We start from the raw sequence: 24,796 nt of genomic DNA, 5'->3' as shown, positions 1-24,796 counted from the left end.
ATTTGAGATCCTGCTATGGAGTTAGGGAGGAGTTTCTATAGAAGCAGATATAGTACTTTCTTTTGTAGCAGCTTTTTAAAGCACTAGTATTGATTTGTTTGAAGGTCTATCTCCTCTAATAACTCAAATTCATTTCTTACAAAACTCACCATCACTGAATTGTCAAGTTAAAAAAGGTAAATGTGAAAGGATCTCATTCTACTTCAGCAGCAGTTCTTGTTTGTTCCATCTGATGTATTTCTCTTGTCACTATGCTGCAGACCTTGTCTATCCAAGGAAGTGAGTAAGCCACTGTTAATACAAGTGCTTAAAAATATTTTGTTCGTGACCTTTGGAAAAGTTGAACTTAGGAGATCAAAAATAGAGAAGGAAAACTGTATTTCTGTCTTGCTAACTCCCCCCTTCCCCAGAGATACAGAACCTTGAAACTGTGACAGCATTTATGTGTTCTCTTTCAAACTTAACAAGTGACAGGAAACATTCTCTGCTAGGTTGTAGCCAGGCTTGTAAAAAAAAACCAAACAAAAAGACCCAGTAACTTTGGGAACTGCTGGAAACAAATACTGTATATTTCACAGAGATCCTTTCCTAACCGATTCTGGAAATTTCAAGTTATGTATATATTAAAAATATTTGGTCATGATTGAAAAAAGCCTTTATAAGCTTGATTTCTTGTATTGCATCTTTTTATTACCTGTGATTGTTATTTAAGTGAAGAGACCTTTCTAGGATGAAGGGACAGACTAAAGTGGGCTATTTGCTGCAAATAAAATATGTTCTCTTTATGGCACCCGTGGAAACAATTTCAGTCTGTATGGAAATACCTTGAAAGTTCTCTCTGCCTGCCTGCCACAGCCCCGGGGAAATTTTTTTGAATGGGATTTAGAAGACTTTGAGAGAACTGCCTTTTTTGGGAGCTGATGACATCATGTGTCTGTTTGTAGCTTTCTTGGGCAAATCAGTGAATATTAGTGCTGCACTGTTTATTGCCCTGTAATGTGTAAGCCCTTTTAGCTATGGACCAATAACTCACGGGTTACACAGTGGTGTCTGAGTGATTTGGAGCTCTCCTGGAGAGAGAATGGAGTGGCATGAAGCTGTGGTAACCATCTTTCACCCCAGCATTTTGTGCATCAGCTGTGTAGCATTTTTAGTTATTGCTAAAATTTGTGGTAGGAAGCTGCCTGAAATGAAATGTGAGGAACTCTGTATAATAATAAAATCAATTGGACTGTTTCCCCAGTAATTCTGGAGACTGATGCATCATTAATGTTGGTAATACAGTAGCTGTCAGATCACAAACTTCTCAATAAATGTGCAGCTGGCAGGTTTTGATGGAAATTGGAGGCAAGCAGAGAATGAGATTTAGGGCTTTGATATATGGGGTGTCAGCCATGTGATGAAGTTTTTATCAATTTCTGTCACTTCTGTCTCTTATGTTCACTACATATGTGGTCTTCCTTGCAGTTTCTGGTGGTGACTGAAATGATAGCTGCACCTTTTTAATGTTTAGTAATAGAAATAGAGGTTAAAAGAAGAGGTAAGTTTGCTTTTAAATATGTTGTTTTGTATATGGTGGCATCACATAAGAAATGTAAGGCAGTGATTGCCTGATATACACTTGGTGATTTATTAGTCATTATAATAACTTCAGATGGAAGCTGGAAGCAGAACTAATCATCAAGGAACTTGTCTGAATGCAATAGGAAGGCAGTTGTTCAGTATCTTGATTAACTACCTGTACCAGGGAGGTATCAGGGGAACTGGATGAGTGGCTTTTCCAGTCCTTCTGACTCTTTTTTGTCATGTTTTTGTTTTAAACTGCTTAGTAAATCAGAAACTCTCTACATCTTCAGAATAACTAATTTGAAAGACTTCCTAGAACAGTTACTTGAAAAAATCAAATGGGGATGTTACAAATTGCCATCAACCCTGATTTAGATCAGAATTACATAAACAGCTGGAAAGTGACACAAATATCTGCAACATAAAGGAAAAATAAACCAACGAGTTTGCTAAGAGTAAATACTGATAAGGACATTTGCATCTGAACACTTTGCACTTATGAGCTGTGAGGAACAAGTTTTTATTATGGGCTACACTGATTTATATGTTCACCAAGTTGGGATGTGAGTTTTTCTCTACACTGCTAAAATAAAATGAGATTCTAGGAGCACAAAACAAATCCTTGCTCATCATAAGTTTCTGACTGCATCACATTAGCAATAGCTTTGGGTGGCTCTGGGCCAAAGTTGGCTGAGAGAGCTGAAGCAGTTTGCAAGCAGTGTAGGACCAGGGTGTGCACTTTGAGCTGCTCTTGCAGGGGAGGCCATCACTCCATCACAACTTGTACAGAGTTGTTGTTAACTTGTGATCTCAGCAAACTTTGGGGGAAACTGCTTTTCTTGTTTGGATTTTTGACATGAAAAATGTGAGTGTGCAGATGCTTTATACATAAAACTTGAAAGCATAATGATTTGTCCCTTGTTCTGCCTCCACGGATTCTTACAGGGAGGATGTAATTGGTACTTCTATGTGAAATCCCATGGAAATTATTAGTAATGTAACTCTGCATAAAATATATTACAGGAGTTTAGTTAAAGGAAATGCCCTTTAAAAATTTGATAGGCTGATTCTCTATGGGCAGATATCAGAGGAAATTTTTTTCAGCATAACCCAGTGCTTTTTCAGTAGTTTGCATTTTGCTAATGCCTTATCCACACTCCTATATTTGCTGCCATTTTAGCTACAATTCTGTGAGTTATGGTCAACTAACAAAAGTTTGAGCAAAATATTTTGGCCCATTTTGCCCCCTTGGGATTTTTTGTATCGGTACAAAACCGTTTTTCATATTGAATACCTGCAGAGAAGTGTCAAGTGCTAAAGAACTGGAGCAAAATATTTTAATTCTTGTTTCTTCTGTATTTTGAAATGAGTAATATGCAGAGTAAATAATTCTGAGAAAGTATTTCAAGGGAAAATTGTAATTCCCATTGTAAGTAGTTCACTCAATGTGTCTATAATTCCTCCTAAGGTCTGCAACTTACATGTTGTCTGTTCCCACTTTCTTTGGAGCCTTAGAACTGGAAGCTGTTCCCAAGGCAAGGTACAATGCTTGCAAATACATGCATGTGGCTGATGTGCTGCTACTCTTTTAAACACTATTGCTGGTTCACATGTAGGTGCCTCCCCTTGTTCTCCTCATTGATAACGACCTATTTCCTTAGGTCATGATAACTGTATGCATGTATAGAGATGTCTGTGGGTATGGGATTTCTATATATGTGTATTCTATATACTGTGTATTGTTCTATATATTAGGTACTTGATTTTCTTAAAATGATGCTGTCAGAGGCTTTTTGCTATGGCATGATTTTTTTTTTTTCCATGTGTGAATTTTCAGGAATTAAAGTTGAAGGGGCTTTTTGGTGTTGAATGCCAAGCTTGCCTTTTGTGGGTTAGACAATGTTGTTTGTGTATGGATAGACAGTATTCATTTTAGCAAAAAGGCTCTGCATCTGGCTTGTAGTCTCATAGGCAGATGAAATCATGAGGAATAGCTGGTAATGTCAAGTGGAATACATGATAAAATTATTAAATTATGTAGCATTGTCTAATCTGCTCACACAGCTTTGCCTGTTACAAGTGACAAACTAATATGCCATCAGACTTGACAGCCCTCTTAGTTTATTGTAGACACTCGACACAAACTGTCGTTCATGTGCTGTAGAAGTGATGTGTTTCAGATAACAGGAAATACATTCCTCTGGCACCTTATAAAACCCTACACTTGGCTGAGTGTTAGGTGAAAGAAAGCACTGGGGCCAGTTCATAATAACAAATTGAGCTTAGACTGAGTACATGTGCAAGTCCACTTGTTTTCCTTTTGTAGGAGTTTGTGAAACCATTCTTTTAAAGTTAGTGATTTTGTTAGCAGATAAACAGAAAGACGTTGCACGCAGTCTGCTGCAGAGGTGTGGAGCCAGAGTATGTGAAGTTATACCTCAGCATGGCATGAAAATTTCAGTGGAGTTAAAATCTGTCAGTCAAATTTCTGGCCTGAACAATACTTCAAGTGGATGTTTTCATGGAGTTCAGGGCATGCCAGAGCAGCAAACAGGAGCTCAGTTTTCAGCCCCCTGTTGTAATGGTTATAGGTTTCAGCTTCTCACTGCATGATATGGAGGAAAATGTGCAGATGACCCCAAGCTAGTGGGGGTGTGTTGATCTTCAGGAGGGCTCTGCAGAGTGGCCTGAACAGACTGGAAAGATGAGCTGAATACAATGATGTGAGGTTTAACAAGACCAGGTGCTGGGTCTTGCACTTTGACTACAGCCCCCTGCAGTGCTACAGGCTGGGGCAGAGCAGCTGGACCATGGCCAGGAAGAAAGCACCTGGGGTTGTGATTAATGGCTGGCTGAATGTGGGCCAGCAGGGTCCCTGTTTGACCATTGGCCAATGCCATCCTGGCCTGGATCAGCAAAGTGTGGCCAGCAGGACCAGGGATCATCCTCCTGTACTTGGCCCCAGTGAGGTCACACCTCGAGTGCTGTGTCTAGTTCGGGGCCCCTCAATTTGGGAAGGATTCTGAGCTGCTGGAATGTGTCCAGAGAAGGGCAGCAAGGCTGCTGAGGGGTCTAGAACACAAGCACTGTGAGGAGCAGCTGAGGGAGCTGGGGTTGTTTAGCCTGAGAGCGAGGAGATTGAGGGGAGACCTTATCAATCTCTACACCCACCTGAAAGGAGGTTGCATCCAGCTGGGAATTGGTCTCTTCTCCCAGTCAACCACTGGCTGGAAAAGAGGACACAGTTTGAAGCTGCACCAGGGGAGGTTTAGGTTGGACATGAGGAAGAATTTCTTCACAGAAAGGGTGGTTAGACATTAGAATGGGCTATCTAGGGAAGTGGTGGAGTTACCATCCCGGTGGTGTTCAAGAAAAGACTGGATGTTGTAGGCACACAGTTTGTGGTAATTGGGGTAGGGCTGGGCCAAGCCTCATCCCCAATTGGCTACAGCTGTGAGCAGCAGGTGAGCAGCATTGACAGCAATGAGCCATGGAGTGGCCAGGGGCACTGACCAACCACCAAAGGGAACAGAGGGCACACAGGTGCAGTGCATCAGCATGAGGGGTATAAAAGGTTGAGCTAAATAACGAGAGGAGCAGATGCCTGCAGTCTTCTGGAGTGGAATGGTGTTACTCTATGGGTAGGTGCCTGAAGCCTTCTAATGAGGTATGGTGTTACTCTGGGCAAATACTTAAAGCTTTCTGAAATTGTGTGGTGATACTCTCTGTATTGTGGCTGTCCTGACTGTGGCATATGTTGTGACGGGATGTGGCACTCAGTGCCACAGTCTGGTTCACAAGGTGGTATTCAGTCATAGGTTGGACTTGAAGATCTCAGAGGTCTTTTCCAACCTAACTGACACTGTGATTCTTTGAGCTAAGCATCATCCCTTTGAGGCAGGTCTAATGAGGGGTGATGTCGAACATATATCTCTACTGCCTTGACGTGTGTTCATTTGTCTGGATTCTTCCATCCTTATTAATATACATCTGGCTTCCTTTCTGGAAATACTGAATGTGGTGCCAAGCCTTGTGGTGTTTTTGGACTGATTACCATGTGCCTGATCAGCTGGCTTGCACCAGTCACATTTTGGAAAGAACCTTCTCTTGAGAGGCAAAGGGGTGTGTGACCGTGCTCACCCACTGCTACACTGAGGTAGTATCAATCAGTTGAGAACATCTTCACATCTTATAATGTTCCCAAGTCTAATGGCTCTGACTAGAGTGAATTTGAAGCTGCTTTTAAAGTAGGTGCTGTTGGTGGAAGATGAGAGTGTATAATGGGAGTATGAAATTCTGCTTCTCCTTGGGTTCAGTGCATTCGCTATCACTGAGACAGCCCCAACAAACAGACCCATCGCGTCAAAAAACCCAAACTTGCTCCAGTAGGACATGTATTTCATCCTCTTTCCATCTGACTGTGCTGTTCTGTAGACTGCAATTGATTCAAAACCAGGTTTAAGAATAAAGAGCATCTCTGTTTTATTTTACTTGTAGTGGTCAAGTGCAGCCTAAGAAAAGTGGCTAGAGTGAACAGTTTTGAATTTATATATATTTCTTACCCTTTCTTAAGGTCAAAGGACAACTTGATGTAGAACTGTGGAAGGGGATTGTCTTCTCTAATTCTCTTTTGGGAAGAAGACTTCTCTCCCTTGAATCAACTGAGTTGCTTTATTTTCATGTTTGCTTTCTGGTGCACTTTCACAAGATCTGATATTTGAAATTTCTCCATAGTATTCTACTCATAACAAAATTTTGCCAAAAGCGCTGATCCAGATTAGCAAGAACATGACACATCCGTGAAGTATCAGACATGATAAAAATTAGTTTTAACACATAGGATCAGAGACTTTAAGATTCTAAACTAATTAGAGACTGAATTAGCCTTGAATTACAACTGGTTTTCATATCTTTTTTGAGATGGAAAGACAAAGTAATAACAAGCAAAGAGATGGAGCTTTTAAAAGATCATATTTCTCCTAGAAAGAGAATGGTTAGAATAAGATGAAGTTGCCTTTGTCTTGTTTCTCTTTGAAAATATGTCATGTAATTTTTGGTCTTGAAACATAGCTTTAGTTTTCCCTATGTGTTACAGGAATGAAAAATACTGTTAAATTATCATTGTTGATGAGCAGAAGATAACACTTATTTGTCTAAATTGTTTCACTGAGCTTGCTGACACTGCACAACAATGCTGTTGTCCTCAAGCTGCTGTGTGCCACTGTATACTATATTTACAAAAAAAAAAAGTGTGTAGATACTGTATTTTTAGATGTCTTGAGGCATGCATTCAAGGTGTTTCAGTTATAGGCTTCAGAATTGGGCAAAAGTTTATTAGTTATACCTTTAATAAGATTGCTGTGATAGGAAATGAGTAAAGCTTATCCTAAAACTGCTTAGAATAATTTAGTTGTTTTATTGGATTTGTTTCTTTTGGAAGAAACTTCTCACAGATTGCAGTCTTTGTGCTGGGCAGGAAGAGTAAATTGAGTATTGTCTTAGAGCCATTTGCTTTGAGGTAAATCCTCAAAATCACATGATCAGGGGGAGTGTGTTCTCTTCCAAAGTATTTATGTGTTAAATCAGTAGGGGCAATTGGTGACTATGGATGGTAACCTCTAAAAAGAGAGGACAGAGTGTTTCATGCTCTAAAAACTAAGTATGTAGAAAGAGCCAGAGTATATTGATGTCTGTTTTGTGTGACTGTTAATTCAGCCAGTTTTGAGTTAAATTTTAAATCTGTTTGAGCTCAAGTTCAGTCAAGCAAGTGTTAAGTTTGTCCTTACTCAGGGAAGTGCTTACATTGACCATATGCTTAAATATCATCAGCTGCTGAATTAAACTCTGAAAACCCTCTGGTGCTCTGCTGGCTTGCTTTTATTGTAGCCTCTGTGCCTCCTGGCAGGAGGTGGGTATAGGAATATCTTTGATGCCATAAGAATTTTAGGAGTAGAGCAGGAATTTGAAAATACATCATGCTGTTTCATTTTGGGTTTGAGGAAACGAGTGAACTTGGTCTGTGGCTCTACATTCTTCATGTAGTGACATAACTGCTGGTGAAAATATCAGAGCACTGGACAATTTAATATTGAAGTTTTGAGAAGCCCTATAAAAATCTGTCCTTTCTTTCTAAAGGTATCACTTGCTATAGTTTTTACCAAATATTCCCAGCTGTATTTTTGGAAGATCCAGAGGTTTACGTTGCAATTGGAAGTTCTTTCTGAATTTGGTACATTTTTAAAAATATCCAGTGCATTTTACACTGCAATTGCTTTGTTTTCCTCTGATCTGTGCAAGTTCTATATGTTACTAATAATTTATTATTCATATTTTTAACTTGACACAGTTTTACCTTGAAGCTTAAGAGAAAAGAAGCTAGAACATTAATTTTGTTAACTTAGCCAAATATAAGATTAAGGTAGAGATAGCTAAGTGCAAACAGCTGCTCTCTATTTCAAGGGGTACTTGGTGTGTGTTTTTGTATTGATATTAAAGTTAGAAAATATGTTGATGAATATCTTGACTAAGATTAATTTATATAACTTGTAACTTGGAAGAGGGCTTGAGATTTATGTCAAATAAATATTGGCAGTTTGTAACTGAGTTTGTTGTGCAGATAAATGGCATCTGACTATTATTGTCAAGCTTGTTTTAACCTTCAGAGTTACGGGGTTTTTTGAGAGAAACATACTGCAAAAGCTCTCTGGCAAAAAGTCAAGAATTGAAATCTGGTAGTCTATTTACAAATGGTACTTGCAGTGAAAAAGATGGACAGTATAGGGTGGGAGGTTTTTATTTGAGTTGGGGTTTTTTGTTTTTTATTTAATATACATAATTATTTAGCTGTTGTTCCACCCAGCAAAGCTTATCAGAATGAAATGAATGCTTTATTCTTCAGCTGTCCCTTAATTTTGGCGTATACCATTGTAATAAAACACTTTCTTGGGTTCTTTATCCAGAGTCCTCCTCATACACAGTCATTCTGTTTGAATAAGCTGACTTTGCTTTGGGACTCACAACCTGCTCACTGGCGCTTGGAATGCTGTACCATGAAATTCATAGATGTTTCTGTGAGAGCTTAAAAATCTTCTGAAAAGTATGCTTTAATATTTTACAATGCTCACATAAATTTAGGCCAGGGACACAGGCCTGTATTAAACAGAGTGCAGGGACAAACAAGGGAGTTTTTTCTGAAGCACCCTCTTTGTCCTGCAAGATCTGCTGCTCCTGTTTCCTGCCCTCCTTTGCCCTGATGCAGTTGGAGCATTTTGAGGATCTGCTTTCAGGAAAATCTAAAAAGCAGTGGAGGTTACCTGTGCCATGGGTGAGTGCATCAAAATGCATTATTTACGTCCAGGGGTCTCTTGCACTGTGTCTGGGAGGGTACAGAAGGGGGCAGGGGTTCTGTGCTGTGTTGTGCCGGTAGCAGCGCACACAAGCAGCGTGAGCAAAGCTGTGAGCGGGACAAGAAGGCCTCTTGCAAGTTGCCATGCTTTAGTCTCTGCTCCTCTTCTGTGTCTCTCTTTCAAAAGGTTGAAATCTCTTCAAGAAAAGTGTAGTTGCTTGATAGGTTATGGAATACTGTGAATCAAGGCCTTTATAAAATGAACATGTAAACTGTTTTCATTCAGTGGTAACTCACCTTTTTCAGAAAGTGTTTTTAGCTTTCACCATTAGATTAACATTTAAGTGTCTGTGTAGTCAACTATGTCACCAGAGTTTCCTTATGTGGAAGAGAAAGCTCATTTGCACCACGAGGTACTAAACTGCTTTTAATAAAAGCATTTCTCAAGAACATGAAGGTTTTTGTCATTTGAATGCAAAATGCTTTAGACTAACAGTGAGGAGATACTAGGATTGGGGAAGCATGATAAAGGTTCCAAGTACTTATTTATTATTAGGTTTAGACTTTCAAAATTAGAAATTTTAAAATCAGTGTTTCAAGTTGCTAGTCCAGTTACCTTTTGACTTTGCTCATTTTTTTGGGTGTGTCCTGTGGAGAAGCTGAGCTTTGTCTTTTTAGCATTCTTGAAGTTAAGATGCTGATAGTGTTATGAGCTTGGCTTTTCTATGTGAGGATCTTAGATTAAAAGGAGTAAACAACTGATCTACATGTCAATTTTTTAATGGTTTCTTTTAGTGGAAGGGAAGGACTAGGAGTTGCAAGAAATAATCAATTTCCTTTATTCTAACTAACCTAATGTTTGCAGAACATGGTTAGGAACTCTTGATTACTATAATTATATACAATAACAAAACTGAAGTCCTTTGGAGAAACCCAGGGCAATTTCCAGTGGTGTTTGTGGATGGATTAATTATTTTAATACCTTTGGAGTAATGCCTCATAGCTCTTTTTTTTTTTTTTTCCCTCCTTCAGCATTACAGTAAACAGCAAACTTTCTTTGCAAAGGACTTAATTGGTAGTAATTTGTTGGCTAGATAGAAGCTGTCAGGAAATGGACAACATAGCTCTGTTGGATACACGTTCTATGTGGTTTTGATTTATTTAGGCATTCTGGGCTTTCTCCCAGGGTGTTGCTGAAGTTTCAACTTCTGAAAATTGGATCAAGGACCATCTTGTGTCTGACTTCAAAATAATATTAGTAATAAAAAGGGTGGAGCAAGACCACTGTTCCTAGGGGATTGAAAACAGTTTTAGCGATGTGATCCTTCAGAGAGCTCCTGTGCTTCCTCTCTGCACAGCTGGAGTTGCAGGGAGGAGAGGTAGTGTATGGGGCCTCAAAACTGATGTTAATGAACAGCTGTTAGCATCTGGGGGACTGGGAGTTGGCATGAATTAAAAATGGTGTTGACTTTCTATTACTAGATTATTACTTACAGGCATTGCCACTGCAAGTTCCTCTTTTTCTTGTTTCTCCATTCCAGAACAAAAACTTAGAATGCTGATAACTAATTGACTGAAAACAGTGATTTTTACAGGCTGACACTGGTGTTGTTAGAATAACTGAAAAGACGTCTCCCCCCCCCCCCCCCCCCCCCCCGCCTTCTTTTTATTTCAACCATTGCAGCCAACATACTGGAATATGCATACACCCAGGATCACTGTATTCATAAAATGATGACATGATGACACCTGTTACCTCTTATTAAATCAATACATTTCAGTGCTTTTCACCACTGTTTGGGTTTTTGTTGTCCTATAGTCTTTGAACCTTGGCTTTTGTGCTTGAAGTCCTCAAGAAATGTCCAAAACCAAAGCTAAAATACAAAAAAATAACATCTGTGTGATAATAAAAATGCACTGATGGCAATAGGAGGGAGGATGCCAGCTTGAAGCAGTGTGTCTTGTCAGCAATTTGAATACTCTCCTAAATAAGATCATTTTAAGGTACAAGTAACATGTTCTGCTAGAACTGCAGGCTGAGGACCTGTGGGAGATTTAAAAGAAAAGTTAAAGCCTAGGTATCAGCAAAATTTGTCTTGTGTGTGTTAACATAGAAACAAAATTGTTGACTTTATTAACCGTAGTATTAGTGTATTGCCATAAAGCAGATTGGCAATGTCATGTCAGTCTTTGGAAGAAGAAGCTGTCTGAGTTTAGTAGTCTCCAGTTTAACCTCCCATCCATTTTAGTAATCTGCAAGTGTACTTGTTTGAACCCCCCCCAAGCAAAACTATATCCACATTTGCCAGAATGTTCTTGTGCCATTCAGGCAAGTCCCTACAAGTCCCTGCAACTCTGTATTTTTAAAAGAGTTTTGGTAGTAGTTCAGGTAATTGCACAGTAAACTCAAAAAGAAACTTGAATGTGTGAACCCATATGTACCTTCAAAAAAAAAAATAAAAAAAGAAGCTGGTGTTACCCAAATTTGCTACAACTCCAGTTTAACCTGTGTGGAGCAGCTCCTTTCTTTCCTTCCCATGAGGTGAAACTTGTATCATCAGGGGAATGTGTTGGCATTGGCGATCAGAAGGCTTCCAGAGATTGCTTTGGCAGAGCTGCTGGTGTGAAAAGGCACGTGGCCTGTGTCTAGAGGACAGCCAGTTTAAATGTGGGTACAGGGATTGAAAATGCTTTGTTTGCATTCTTTTTCTGTCATTGCTGATCTAGAAGTTATTTGGTGATCTGGGAAGACAAAAGCTGGTGGGAGAATGGGCTCTGTGCAGATGAGGGTCATGAAAACGCTGAGGACGTGCGTGGATGGCATTGACAAAAGGACCAAAGTGTAGACAAGTGCTGTTGTGAGACAGCAGCAGTTGCACTTGTGGAAGCAGACACAGCCTTCCCAGCACCGGTGAGTGGTGAATAAAGCTGAAGAGCTGGAGATTGGGGCTGCCTTCTGAGAAATGATTGGCAGGGCTGGAAGATAACTCATTACAGAATCAGCAGAAGACTGGGAAACATTCATTTATGCCAATTCAAATTGCTCTGTCTCTGGAGACTTGGCAGTGTGATTCACTACTATGAAATATTCAGGTTTTAATCATCATTGCCTAGTGCAAAAACTATAACTTGGTCACTTCTAAAATGTTGAGCTTTTATTTTGCATAAACAAGTGTGAATTTATATAGCAAATGCATGTAGATAGGTACAAAGTATAGCCATATATTAAGCTTCTAAAAACATGAATGTATCTATAATGTATATACATTCAAATTTACTTGTCTGCAATCTTAAAAGGGCTGTGCAAGAAATTAGTTATCTACTGGGAACAATTTGTGTATGTTTTGGTGAATGAACAGTAGGGCACAGAACTGAGCATTGGGTGCTGGCAGATTAGCAGTGGCTCAGCACAGAGCATTTAACATTTGGTCATATATTTTTCACAGTAACTTAAATACGTGTCTGAGTTGTTCTTAAAGATTTACTTCAAGTACAAAAATCCAGGTTTTGCTGGTGGGTCAGACTCTGCTGAGTCTAAAGGTGAATTTCTGGGAAAGCTGGTATTTTTGTTTCAGATTTGCCCAGCTGTTCCTCAGTGCCAGAGTTATTGCTGCAAAGCAGTCCCTAGCTACAAGACTGTAGCTCCTTTTCTTCAGCTGTTTTCTAGGAATCCCAAACCCAAGTACTTTGCCTTCTGATTCTGGCAGCTCTTACAGCTTGAAGTCATCATGCTTCCTGTTATTATCCAAGCAAGCTGTCCCCTGATAAACCCAGACAAGTCATTCTGTTCTACCAGATCATTGCATTGTCCGGTTTCTGCCCTAGTGTCCAAGTGTGTGGCACTCCTGGAAACAATGTGTTCCCAACTCCTCCCCTCCACCTATTCCCCAAGGCCTGCCTGCCAAGAGAGTAACTTACTCTCTTTGAATGTAGGTTTGGTCATTTTCATACAGCTATGCCAAGGATTACTGAGTAATTGCAGTGGGATTTGGAGTGACCATATAATGGAAGGGAAAACAGATTTGTGTACTTTCTGCTTTTTAAAGACAGATGAGCAAGGGCTCACAGGTTTGTTTGTTAAAACACAGCTCAAATACTGGGCCTTAACAGCTGCCAGAGGCCCTCTGGTTTGCTTGATGATATGAAGGCTTCTGTTTTAATATGCTATCAATGGAAATAGAAGTGCATGAAACATGGGCTTTAACTGAACAGAAGGGGCATTTGAAAACCTAGCTGAAATCCCTTCTGGGAGGGTTTTTTTGTTTGTTTTGTTTTCCTAAGGACCCAGAGATGCTGGGGTTTTGTTAAAGCTCTTATTAAAGTTTTGACACTAAGTTTTCCCCATGCATACTGTCATAGCTATGTAATTCATATCTCTTAATAATTCCTCCTGAAATATATGAATAATAGGAAAAAGCAAAATTTCTGATGTTATTAATGGAGAAATTGTGCGTGTGAAAATGGCCTGTGTTTTGCTCTAAAATGTATAGCTTTTATTCCCTGGTCCCCTGTGCTCATTTTAATAAGTGTTTCCTGCACAGCTGAAGTGCAATGTAATAAATATACAATATTAGACCCTAGTTGTATGTATGTATTTTTCTTCTCAGAATATCATTGAAAAGGTGAGCTTTTGTGCTTTGGCATTTGGAAGTAAGCATGGGGTGTATTTGGAACCCCAGGTAAAATTCATTTTTCAGAATTGCAGTGGCTGAGGTGTCTGTGTTGGACCATAAGGCTTCAGAGCCCTGTGTGCTGCAGCAGGAAGGATTCTGATTTTTCTTACAAGGCTTTAGCTTGCTGATTAGTATTGATTGCTGAAGGAATTGGCTACTTGAACTAGATGCTGAATCAAATAATCCCCTCAGTTGTTGCTTTGCAAATCCATTGTCGTGGAACAAGTTGCTGAGAAGCTTTGCATATGTACCACAGTGTGATGGGAAATTCTCTCACAGTCCAAGTGGTAAAAATTGCACCTTTTCTCTACTTCTTAACATCCTATTGACAAGTGATATTTGTGCATAAATTTTAGAATGATAGTTTGTAGTTATATCTAACAGAATAACAAGAAAAGGCCAGAAGTAGCTTTTCAATTCATCCAAGTGATCCACAGTGAAATTGAGCCTTGTAAATCAGTTAGGTAGTGTTGAAAAATTCCCCATCTCTTTCTATCTAAACATTCTCTTCTGACTCAGCTCTTGACACAGAGCATAAACAGAGGACCTGTAGCTAATGAAGCTTTTAAATGTTGTGTTCTGAACTGATGTCCAAGATGTTGGTAGCAAACCCATCAGCTGTCCCTGTCCCACCTGCTCAAGGCCTGTGCAGTAGTGTGGGATGCTGCATGACCAGTACATGGGGCCACTGGCTGGGGAAGCAGGGAGCAGGTGGTACCATTGAAAATAGCCAGGGATTTGGTGTGCAAGTTTAAGGGAAGTGCAGTGGTTCTGGTCTGTTACCCGAAATTGTTGGAATATAAACTGCAGCTGATATTTCTAAGACACCGCTGCTGACATGTGAAAGGGATTGAACAAATGTGAGCTGCAGGATCAGCCACGTACACCTTGGTTTTGCTAACTGGCTTGGACAAAGCCCAGGGAAGTCAAGTGATTCCTACTGTGGTGCTCTTTGCAGAGTTGGAGCCTCTGGCTGAAAGACAGTTGGTTGTCTGTTGGTTGTTTTGGCTGCTCTGTCAGTTACTTCTTTCCCCAATCCTGAATGTCCTCTCTTGTCTACTGCATTTTTGTATTGTTCACAGAAGACATTCAGCTGAAGCCTTCTTACAGGAATTCTAGTTCCACATTTCCCATTAGCTATAATTGCAATTATTATGAAGATTCTTGCTTTACTTGATAACTTAAGATAACCAGCTAACTTCTTGCTCAATTTACTTCTATTCTGTTTGAAAGTATTTCAGATTATTTAATGAGATGAGGAAATAATTCACATGAGAAGTATGAGCTATGGAAAAGCCTCTGATCTTGGAGCATGAGTAATATATAGTATTAAGTCATGAATTGTATCATATTGTATCAGGCATTCATATACTGCAGCTATACTTTTGTTTTAGGAGCATCAGAATTGTCAGTAATAAGAGTTTCATTCAGGAGATTATCCACGTAAAGAGTCCCTTGGAGACAGTTGTTTTGCCCCTCTGCTTTGGTTGCTGATTAAATTCCTGAGGTTGAATTTCTTGTAATGAGAAATTAGCTCTTGGATTAATTTCCAGAGGAAAAGTATTGACTAAGGGCTATCTGAGCTTCAGGACAAGGAAATGTGCTAGAGGTGGAAAATACAGCCTGCTATATATGCACACCCAGATCATGGTTCACTGATTTATTTTTTTTTCTCCTCTGGGAGACTAATACTAGGTCTTGTCCATTGACCACTGATAGCAGAAGTCTGTGACAAAGGAGAGAAACATCAGAACTTGTGAACAGAATAAGGGAATTAATTTATTAAGAGGTAAAGAAAGTAGGAGAAGTAGTTTAAATGTAGGTTATTGTTACAAAATGATAGGATGTATTAATGTAATAAATACCTGAAAATGTGTGTAGTGTACATTATAATAATAATGATGTTCTTAGCATGGTCTTGAACAGGAAACATGGAAAAAGTGTCAAGTAGCAGAGAAATGTCTTCCATATTTGAGATCTCTGAACTTTTGGGTTCATTATCTGAACCCTTAGGGTCATTAGCAAATCTCTTGAAAATTATTCACATTACTTTCCTGGCAAGGGTGGCAAGTTAGTACCCTCCACTAATGCTCTGTTACCTTCCTCATGCCCACCATGTGCTGGTTCAGGGAGGAGTGGATGACCAAGCACCTGAAGCAGAACTGGTTGTCTTGATGATTTTGCAAGCCTGGAGCTAATGCATTTGTTTTAAGGAGCTTTTCTGTCCTGCATATGCAATGCATGGAAAGCATGGTGCCACTGCACAGGTCTTTACTAGCAGTGATATGGTTGCCAAATGATCTCTGCATATTGATAGTGAATTTTCTCTGTTATGTGTGTAACTTTCCCTGGGGTGGTGTGAAACTAGATCACCAAAATGATTTATGAAATGGAAACTTGTTTGAAGGCTCATATTAGTGGTAGTTTGACAGTTGTTTGGCTTTGTTATTTTAAATGGCTTTTATCATGGAATCAGTTTATTAAAACAAAGAGGGGCAGGTGGTGAGTATGCACAGAGACTGCTGTACCGAACCCAGCTGTCCAACAGAAAGGCCCTGCCTCTGAAACTATTGCAACTCAAGTAGTTAAGCCTTGAGTGTGAATCTGTGATGGTTCAGTTAAGCATGCAGTTCTGTACTAAAGGTGCATCTCTCTCTGCTGATAACGTATTCCTTACAAATAGTAAGGAGATTTTGAAAGGCTTTAACTACTGGTTCAGAGTTGCTCTTCATTAGACTTAGCTGCAGTTGTCATGAGACTTCTGTTTGGGGATTTGAGTTTGTTTTGTAGCCTTTGCTTATGCTGTCATATACAAGTCTCACATTTGTTAGGAAGGGGAAATGCTAGGGAATTAATTCTGTGCTTCCACCACTTCTCTTAGCTAGAGATCCAGATTGTGGTTTCAAAATAAAAATACCAGATACTTCATTGGAAGACTAATGTGCTTTACAGGCCAGACAAAATTAAATAGCACTGGTAGCTGCTTGAGATGAACATTCTCAGTGGGGTGTAGGAAGGAGATAGGAACTTGAGTGACCTAAAAAAAATTATTTCTTTAAAAAAAATAGAAAAGGTTTGGCAAGAAGCATGCATTACAAGCAGTGAATACTTTTGCATGCACACAAACACCCACCTAAACCAGACCTTTTCCTTGCCTCACCTCAGAGGCCGTGGCAGTGGGCAGGGGCAGCAGCCCTGGCAAAGCTGGGTGCTCAGGCTGTGCTTCCCTCAGCTGCAGTAACAGTGGGCAGGGGCAGCAGCCCTGGCAAAGCTGGGTGCTCAGGCTGTGCTTCCCCCAGCTGCAGCAGCAGCTTCAGGCAGGCAGCTGTGGAGCTGCACAAGCACCTCCTGCCATTGATTTCCATTGTCCTTATCTTGGCAGGTAGCACAGTGGAACACTGCTCATGGCCTGAAGGATAAGTGGGCATCTCTCTGAGCTTGGTACTGGTTCCTGGACCAGTGTGAAGGCTGCTTGTGGTTGTGTGCTGCATTAATAATACTAATGGGCTATTACTCTTACAGTTTTGTGTATAGATAAGGATTAATATTATATTGAAATTTATTGTGAATTACTTAGTTTGTTGATATATGATGAAATCAACTCAGTGGTGTAATAGCTTTCATAGTATTACTTTAAATACTGTACTGCCTTTCCTGGGCAGTGTAATGGGATGTGTGTCTTAATTGACTGGTTTTTTTTTAACATGTTGTAGATTTGCACTAATGATGGTTGGAAGTGAATATTTTTGTATTTTATAACATAGTTGCCTGTAAACAATCAGGCTAGAAAATGTTTTCCAGTGACTGCAGCTTTTCCTGGCTGCTTTTGTATCAACATTTGGCATTATCTAGTTGCTCGACTCAGTGCATTCTTGAATCGTTTTCAGGAAAAAATACTAACCTCTGTAGGACTTAGATTTTGGTAACAGACAATGAATTTTTTTTGTACTTTTTCCTAATCTCTAACATCCTTTTTTTTTTTCTCTGTGGACAGAAATGGTTTTTTGAAGGGACTGAAGCCATTGTTGGGAGTGGAACACTTGGGTTATGACAAGTTTTTCCTGCTAGTAGTTTCTAAGTGGGATCTGGGTGTGGGCTCGCATTTCTCGAGCAGTCCTCAGCATTGTGTTTAGCTTTTGGATGTGTCTGCACTTTGCTTCAGAGCTATTATTACAGCTCATTTAAACAGACACAAGGTAGTTTAAAACAAATTAATTTGGGTTCCAGTAGCAGGCCTGCTGCAGGGCTAAGGTTTCACTGTCGAAATACCCAGCCAGAGCTGGGGATTGTGTGTTTTGCATTGATGTTTTTTATGGCTATGGCTCACCTACACTTGCTGCTGTAGAGGTCCTTGCATGCTGCAGTCATACCTGACTTGTTGGCTGTGGATTGTGTTCTCTCTTTGTTACATTGTAAAGTAGTGAATTTCAATAAATTGCCGGGGATGAAAGGTAAGAGAGCAGCTCTTGTAAGACAGGTTTTCATTCCATGCATAAAATGGACAAAAAATGGGATGTTGATGAAGATGATCTCTTCACTGATAGTCAGCCTATTGCAGCCAGGCAAGGTGCCTCCAACTGGCATCTATCTCCAGATTCCCCATGTTGACATGAGTCATTCGGACCTGCTGAAAGCATTAGGTCTAGTTATAACTTGCCCCAGTAAAGGTTCATATTAGATTCAAGAGACTATCCGAGTCTCTGCCATTTTTCTGAGCTCAGGCTGTCAGTGTGACAAGTTGGGATTTTCTGTACATCATCAGTCTTAGTGGCTCACGAGCTGGTGAGCAGCTTGGGGTGAAATCTTCATCGCGCTCAAGTTTCTGGATGCTTTGCTATTGACCTCAGTGCTCCTTGTTTTCCCCATACACCCTTGAATTAACGTGTATTTCAAATAGGGATCAAATTTGTAAACACTGTCGGGCTGGCTGTAACTGCTGCCAGGTGTTGGAGGTGATTGATGACGTTGTTACTGGCCCTTACAGCAGAAGTGGATGGGCTTTGGTGCCTCAAATTGCTGCTCCCTGGTATTGCTACCTGTTTACTGCAAAAGACAGAAGCCTCCTTTCAACCATTCTGCTTCATGTTTTAGCCTCTCTCCTGCTGCCAAGAATATTTTTACTCTGCATCAAGAGAAAATGAATTCATGCCTTCAGGATTTGTACTCTTTGCTCTGTGCTATATGATAGCTACCCAGTGAGATGTGCAAGTGGAAACTGCATAAATGATTGATAAAAGCTGAGAGCTGTTTAAATTTTTTTCCTGTTTAATCACTATCAATAATTTAATGCATTTACTGTATGTTTTTAAGAAATAACACCCATATTACAGGCTTGGGTTTAACAGGCTAAATGATTGAAACTTCAAAAAATACCTATTTCCAGCATCAAGTGTATCTTCTTTTTAATTAAGAATAAGATGGAAAAACACAAAATCAGGCTTGTAAGACAGAGGTAGTTGCTGCAAAATACTATTTTTGCATGCCCCCTTCCTACCCCCCTTATCCTTGGGGCTGTGGCTAAGTCAGCACTAGCCCACTGACAGCAGCACGCAGGTTACCACCTGGCAGCAGGGAGCAGCAGTGGGAGCCCCAGCAGGATGCTGCTTTCCAGATGTGCCCAAGCACCTGTCTCTTCTGTCCCTTATGTCCTGGCTCCTGGGCCCCACTCCACCAGTTAGTTTAGCTGGTTTGTCAGCGTCCTGTCACCCAGGGGAAGGTTGAGGGGCAAGGCTTTTAGACAAAGATACTGCTTCCTTCTAGATCTAGCTTAAAAGGGAGAAATAAATGCTTGGCAAAATTATTCCCACACTGTTTCTTGGGAAGAGACTAAATTTTTCAAGTGACTAGTATCTCTCGTTATGCTTCAGTGCATTGAGTTTGGTCCTCGAGACTTTGCATACAAAATGTGAGGTATAAATCTTACTTGTGCTTGGTAGGTACCTTTTCAGGTGATTAAGAGAAAATAAAATATTTTTTTTCCTTCTTGGTGGGGTCATTGCAGTTAGACTGGAATGTAAATGTCATACAGAGGTTGGTATGCTTTAATAGGCATGTTACCTAAATGCATCCATGTGAATAGTGCTTCAGAAAGGACAGATTTTTTGCATGGACAAATGTCATTTTGGGAAGAGCTTTTCAGGATCCAAGGAAAGCAGGTGGGAAAATACAGATAGCTGTAACATTAAAGCCATAGGGAACCATTGTGTGAACACCTCTATTCAAAGATATAGAAATGAAGTTAGGCATTTGAATTAAAGTTTGTTCAAATTAATAAAAATTTCACTGCTTGTTTAAGAAATTTTGTGTAAGTAAAGTCTAATCTTTTACTTACACATCTGTTGGTGGTGGATCCCATGAGCTCACTAAGGCAGATGAAAAGACAATTTATTTAGGAGACCTGTGTTTTCATTGTCTCTTACCATGTTTTTGTGCTTTGTCCGTGCTTCTGCAACAATGTTTTGGTTACTTTTTCTTGGCTTTTTGTAATAGATGCAATGATAATAGATTGAGAAGAGCTTTGAGTAGAGCTTCCTGTCTTTGTGCAGATGCAGTTCTGGGAAAATAGTATTTACGTTTGAAGAAGTTTCTTTTTTTCACAAATGTCTCCAGTACAGGTGTTTGTGGTGGAAGGCTTACCCTGGTGTATGTGTGAGACATGTGCACACACACATATGCATGAATAATAGGGATATGCTTTTAATTCATACTAAAATAAATGAGAACTTGCTCATTTCCAGCTTGTTCTCGTGTTGCTGTAGGTAAACATTATATTGTCTTTTCATGAAATGAAACATGTGAGTTCTATTTAATCTGATTCAGTTCCAGCTGTAGATAGTAGAAAATAGCTTGGAGAAAGAACCTGATTCAGAAGCAGGAGAGGTTCCTGGCTTCATAACCCAAGGCTGAGAGGTTTTGTTCAGTTTCATCATGCTATTTTAGAGTAGGTATTTTAATCTTCTTTTTTCTTAGCTTGCATGTTTGTTTTTTTCAGTAAGAAATGGAGACTGCTACTTCCCTCAATAGATGTTAAGGAAATAGTTGTTGTATTACCTCTCCTGGATCAAAAGGTTGAAAATCAACAGAAAAAGAAAGAAAATAACTTTTTGCTGTGATACAAACTTGACGATATTAGTATGCTCTGAGTGTACTTAAAATTCACCTGAAAAAATAGCTGTTAAATGTAGATTGGAGAACCTTGAGAACACTTCTTGATTTTCTCTGTAAATTTTAAGAGGTGTTGGTGATGCCCACTTTGATTTAAACCTTGAGTTGTCTCATGTTATGTACAAGGTTTGGGGAGGGTTCTGTTGCATACAGCAGTTCTCTGATCTAATTCCTCAGTGTAATGCAATTAGTAGCCATCATGGAGCTAGAAAATGCAATAAACCAGAAAATCATCCAGGTTGGTTGTGTACCATGGGAGCTTCTGTTGACACAGGAATTGCTCTAAGGGCTGATGGGGGCTCCTTGTAGGGGTCAGACAGGATAAGGTCAACAAGCTCTTCACCAGTCATGTTGTGCAGATTGGAAGTGAGGGGCATTACTTTCCCAAAATTTTATTTTCTGAATGTATAAATTGTCTTGATCACTTAAGACCTAGAACCTGCAAATGTCCTATAGGATTTTTGCATTTTCCATAGGAAGTGGGCTACATTTGGGTAATGCCTGGAAAAAACACCACCTTTGTTGTGCAGCACTAAGAATAAATCTGGTATCATCATTTAGAAAAGATTAGTCAAAATTGCCTTGTGGTCTCCCTGCTCCAGCTCAGGTACTGTCCAGAATGGGCACGCATCATGTGAGATTTAATGAGAACCCAGACCTAGCTGGAATCGTTGAGGATTATTTTTATTAAGCTTGATGTAGGAAAGCAGCTCTGCTAAATTCATTGCAGGAGTTGACTCACACACCATCTTGAGGGTGTTTGACTCAACATATGCCTAGTCATTTATCTAATGTTGATGTCAACGATTTGTTGGATTTTGATACAGTGTTTCCCAGTTTTCTGTTTGTTTCCTTCCTGCAGTGGCTGTATATCCAAAACATTTTGACATTTTTTTCATACGAATTATCTCTGGCCCTGCCAGAAATTTAGTCAAGTCTTTTGGTTTTGTAAATCATTTTATGAGGTTTCTCCACTTAGGATTTGACTTTCAGCTAATGCATTATTTCACTTTACATTTTTTTTCTTGCCTGAGGATTTGAGAACAGACCAATCTCACTTTCTTTGGAGCAAGTCAAACCTATGTCTTTAAATGATACTTGAGACAGATTTCTGTCTGCCTGAGAATGTTGTTTAAAAACTTTGGTTTTTTGCACTAAGACTGCCTTTTTGCCACCTCTTGTTTTTATGTTCAATTTGAAAATATGCTTTCTTCAAATCTTCTATGTCTACTCTAAATTATTCCTCTTACTGATAATAGAATGCAAGTGCAAAATTTTTAAGCACTTTAAGTAAAACCAGTACTTGAATTCTTAACAGACTTTACTGGAGATCTGCGGGGGGGGAGGGGGGTTCGTTGCAAAAATACTGTCAAAAGCATTCTTTTGATTTGATAATGAAAAAGAAAAGCAAATTATTCATTTGATTTAGGGATACAAAAATAATGTATGTTTGAGGGGGTGATACAATTTATTTTTTTTCTTGCATTTTGCAACCTGATCTGTGCTGAGCTGCTCAGTAAGTATTGATTTGCACATAGCCTCGGGATGTACACGTGTCAGGAGCAATTCACTAAGGGTCATTTCTTCTCCCATCCCCACAGTTAGGGCTGTAGCACTGTTTCCTTTTTTAAAAAAAAAAAAAAAACAAAAAAACAAAAAAAAAAACAAGCAACAACAAAAAACTGATTTGAGTTCTCCAGGTTTCGGCTTAAGTTGCTTTGCATTAATTAGTACAAGTTGGTGAAAGCTGACAGAAAGCAGAAATGCAACTGATGAGGGGTAAGACATTGAGAAAGTGAAATTAAACACTGTGGGAAGGTTTGCCTTTAGGCAGAGGGTTGAGGAGGCAGTTTTTTGAGTAGCTACATTTTTGTGTCAGGATCCATTCTTTCACATTGTCAAATTATTGCTGCACCTATTTATGGGTGCCCATAACAAGGCAGAAGAGGTTTTGAATCACTGTGCTTGTTCTTTCTCTCCTTAGTGCACATTTTCTGTGTGTCTTCTGTGATCTTTATTTAGTTTTTCATTGTTTATTTACACTGCCACTTCATGAATTCTTTAAATCATTGCCTATCTAGAGGGGAATCTGGACAGAATTACTCTTGCAGCTTTAAGTCTTGCTGACAGGAGGAGAGAAAAAGAGAGCTTTTGTCCCCTAGAGAAATGCAGGAACTGTGGCCATTTAGAATTGGACAGACGTGGTGGCTTTGAGGGAGATGCTGTGATAGAAGTGCTGCCTTTTATGTTGTATCCTATCTGTTGGGGCTCCTTAATTCAAATGTTTTCCATGAGACTAGGATCTGTATGGTGTTAGCAGATGGGTTAATTGTTTAATTGTTTTTTTTTTTTTGAGGGGTGGCAGAAATGTGTGTGGAAATGTAAGGTAGCATAGACTTTTTTCCTTATTTTGAGAACTTGTTCAGATTTTCCATAGGAGAGAAAGGGGTAGAGTTTTTCTGTAGTAATATAAGCCAACAAAGTGTGATGGAGAACAGACTGGATGTGTTTCCCTTTGCTCATTCCCTGTGGAAAACCTTGATTGCCATTTCCTCAAAGATGTTAATGTCTTGCATTCGTGCTTTAAAATAATTTTCCACTTGATTTTCCTGCCTTTCATCAGAGGCAGGTACTGGAGGTAGGGAGGGGCCCATTAAATCTCTGTGTCTCTAAGCTTCTTTAAAGTCATGTTAGGAGTAGGGCAGAGAGAGGGAGATGGTCTGAGGCGAGGAACTGTGGTTTTATGGGAGTGAAGCTCAATTTCGAAGTGGTACCTTTAGTCAAAAGGGTTTTTAGATCCTTTTCCCTTCATTCTGTTTTAGAAAAACCCCACACAAATGCTTACTCCTGATGTTATTGAAAGATTTGATATAGTTGGAATAGATTGTCTTAAGAAAAAGAGAAGTTGTCTTAAAAAGAAACAGAACTTATGATTAATTGCAAATACCTCGTAATTGTAGGTATGATCCTCTCAGAGCAGAGTACATAAGCACTTGAATGCTGGTATATACCTGTATGTTCAGTATGCATGTTGGAATTTGCCTTTTGCCAACTATTTTGATAGTAAATGTGGCTCATTTGAATTTTTACAGAAGTGGGTGTGAGCTTGGCTGAAGCTTGTTTACTTAATAGAATAAGTGCTCCAGAATATTTTTGAATTGGACTTTAACCCATTCTAGTATGGGGCTTTTTCCCATTCTGACAGGAATCGCTCTGCTTTTCTTAGTCGTGGTTGACATTCATAGTCCCTGTTTTGGTAAGGTGACAATGGGGAAAATAGAGGACACCCTAAACTGGTATTTTGGAAGTGCAGAAGTAGTGGCACACTAGCTCTGTCAAGCAAGAGTTGTAATCAGTAGCCTCTTCGAAAATCATGGAAGCTAATGCTTATTTCCTTTTTTCTACTTTTTTTCTTCTCCCCTCAGGAAATACTGTTGTGCTGAGGAAGAAAACAGCTCTCTCCTCCCCTTTTTTTTTTCCCCCACCCTCCCCTCCTTTCTTCTTGCCTGATTCAGAAGCTCCAGGAATGTGCTAATTGGCGGCGGCCTCTTCAGAAAGGTAAGGGGTAATTGTTATCTGCTTTTCAAGGTGTCTTGCCTGCTCTGCTCCTTTTGGAAGGACAGGTGATGGCAGAAGAAGTTTGTCTTCATGGAGTTTAGCCAAGCTTCTGGTTCATGTGGGTTGCCCTTCTAGTGCTGGAATGCAAACAGGAGCTTTGTGCACTTCTTGCTCTACTACTAAGTGTAGGATACTGTCCCTTGAGAAAATCTAGAAGATGAGATATATTTTAGATACTTGTAGAGGAAAAAAAGTAAAACTGTTGTATTGCAGACTGATTAACTAAATATTTGCCTGAATATCAGCTTGGATGGAAAGACAGAGAGTTAGGTCTGGAGAAGGCAAGTTGAAGAATCTCAAAGTGCTTCTTTTGTTATTATCACACATGTACTTCTGATTGGGCAAATACGGATTGGTTTAGTTGTTGTTCTGGTTAGTTTTTTAAACCTGATGTCTTCTGTGGTGTCTGTCATGGTTTTGTGGCTGGTTG

At 39.6% G+C, this 24,796-nt stretch overlaps 1 protein-coding gene across 1 annotated transcript in view; it reads left to right on the top strand.

Annotated features, from left to right (window-relative positions):
- Positions 1–24,796, top strand: part of ZMIZ1 (zinc finger MIZ-type containing 1) — a 337,399-nt gene that overhangs the window by 25,771 nt on the left and 286,832 nt on the right. Inside the window, exon 2 of the mRNA XM_058810416.1 lies at positions 24,174–24,306. The gene's annotated coding sequence lies outside the window, so the exon portion shown is untranslated. The remainder of the gene's footprint in view (positions 1–24,173; positions 24,307–24,796) is intronic.

Source organism: Ammospiza caudacuta, chromosome 9, assembly GCF_027887145.1.
Source record: "Ammospiza caudacuta isolate bAmmCau1 chromosome 9, bAmmCau1.pri, whole genome shotgun sequence".
NCBI lineage: Eukaryota > Metazoa > Chordata > Aves > Passeriformes > Passerellidae > Ammospiza > Ammospiza caudacuta.
This window is presented reverse-complemented; position numbering and strand designations above follow the sequence as displayed.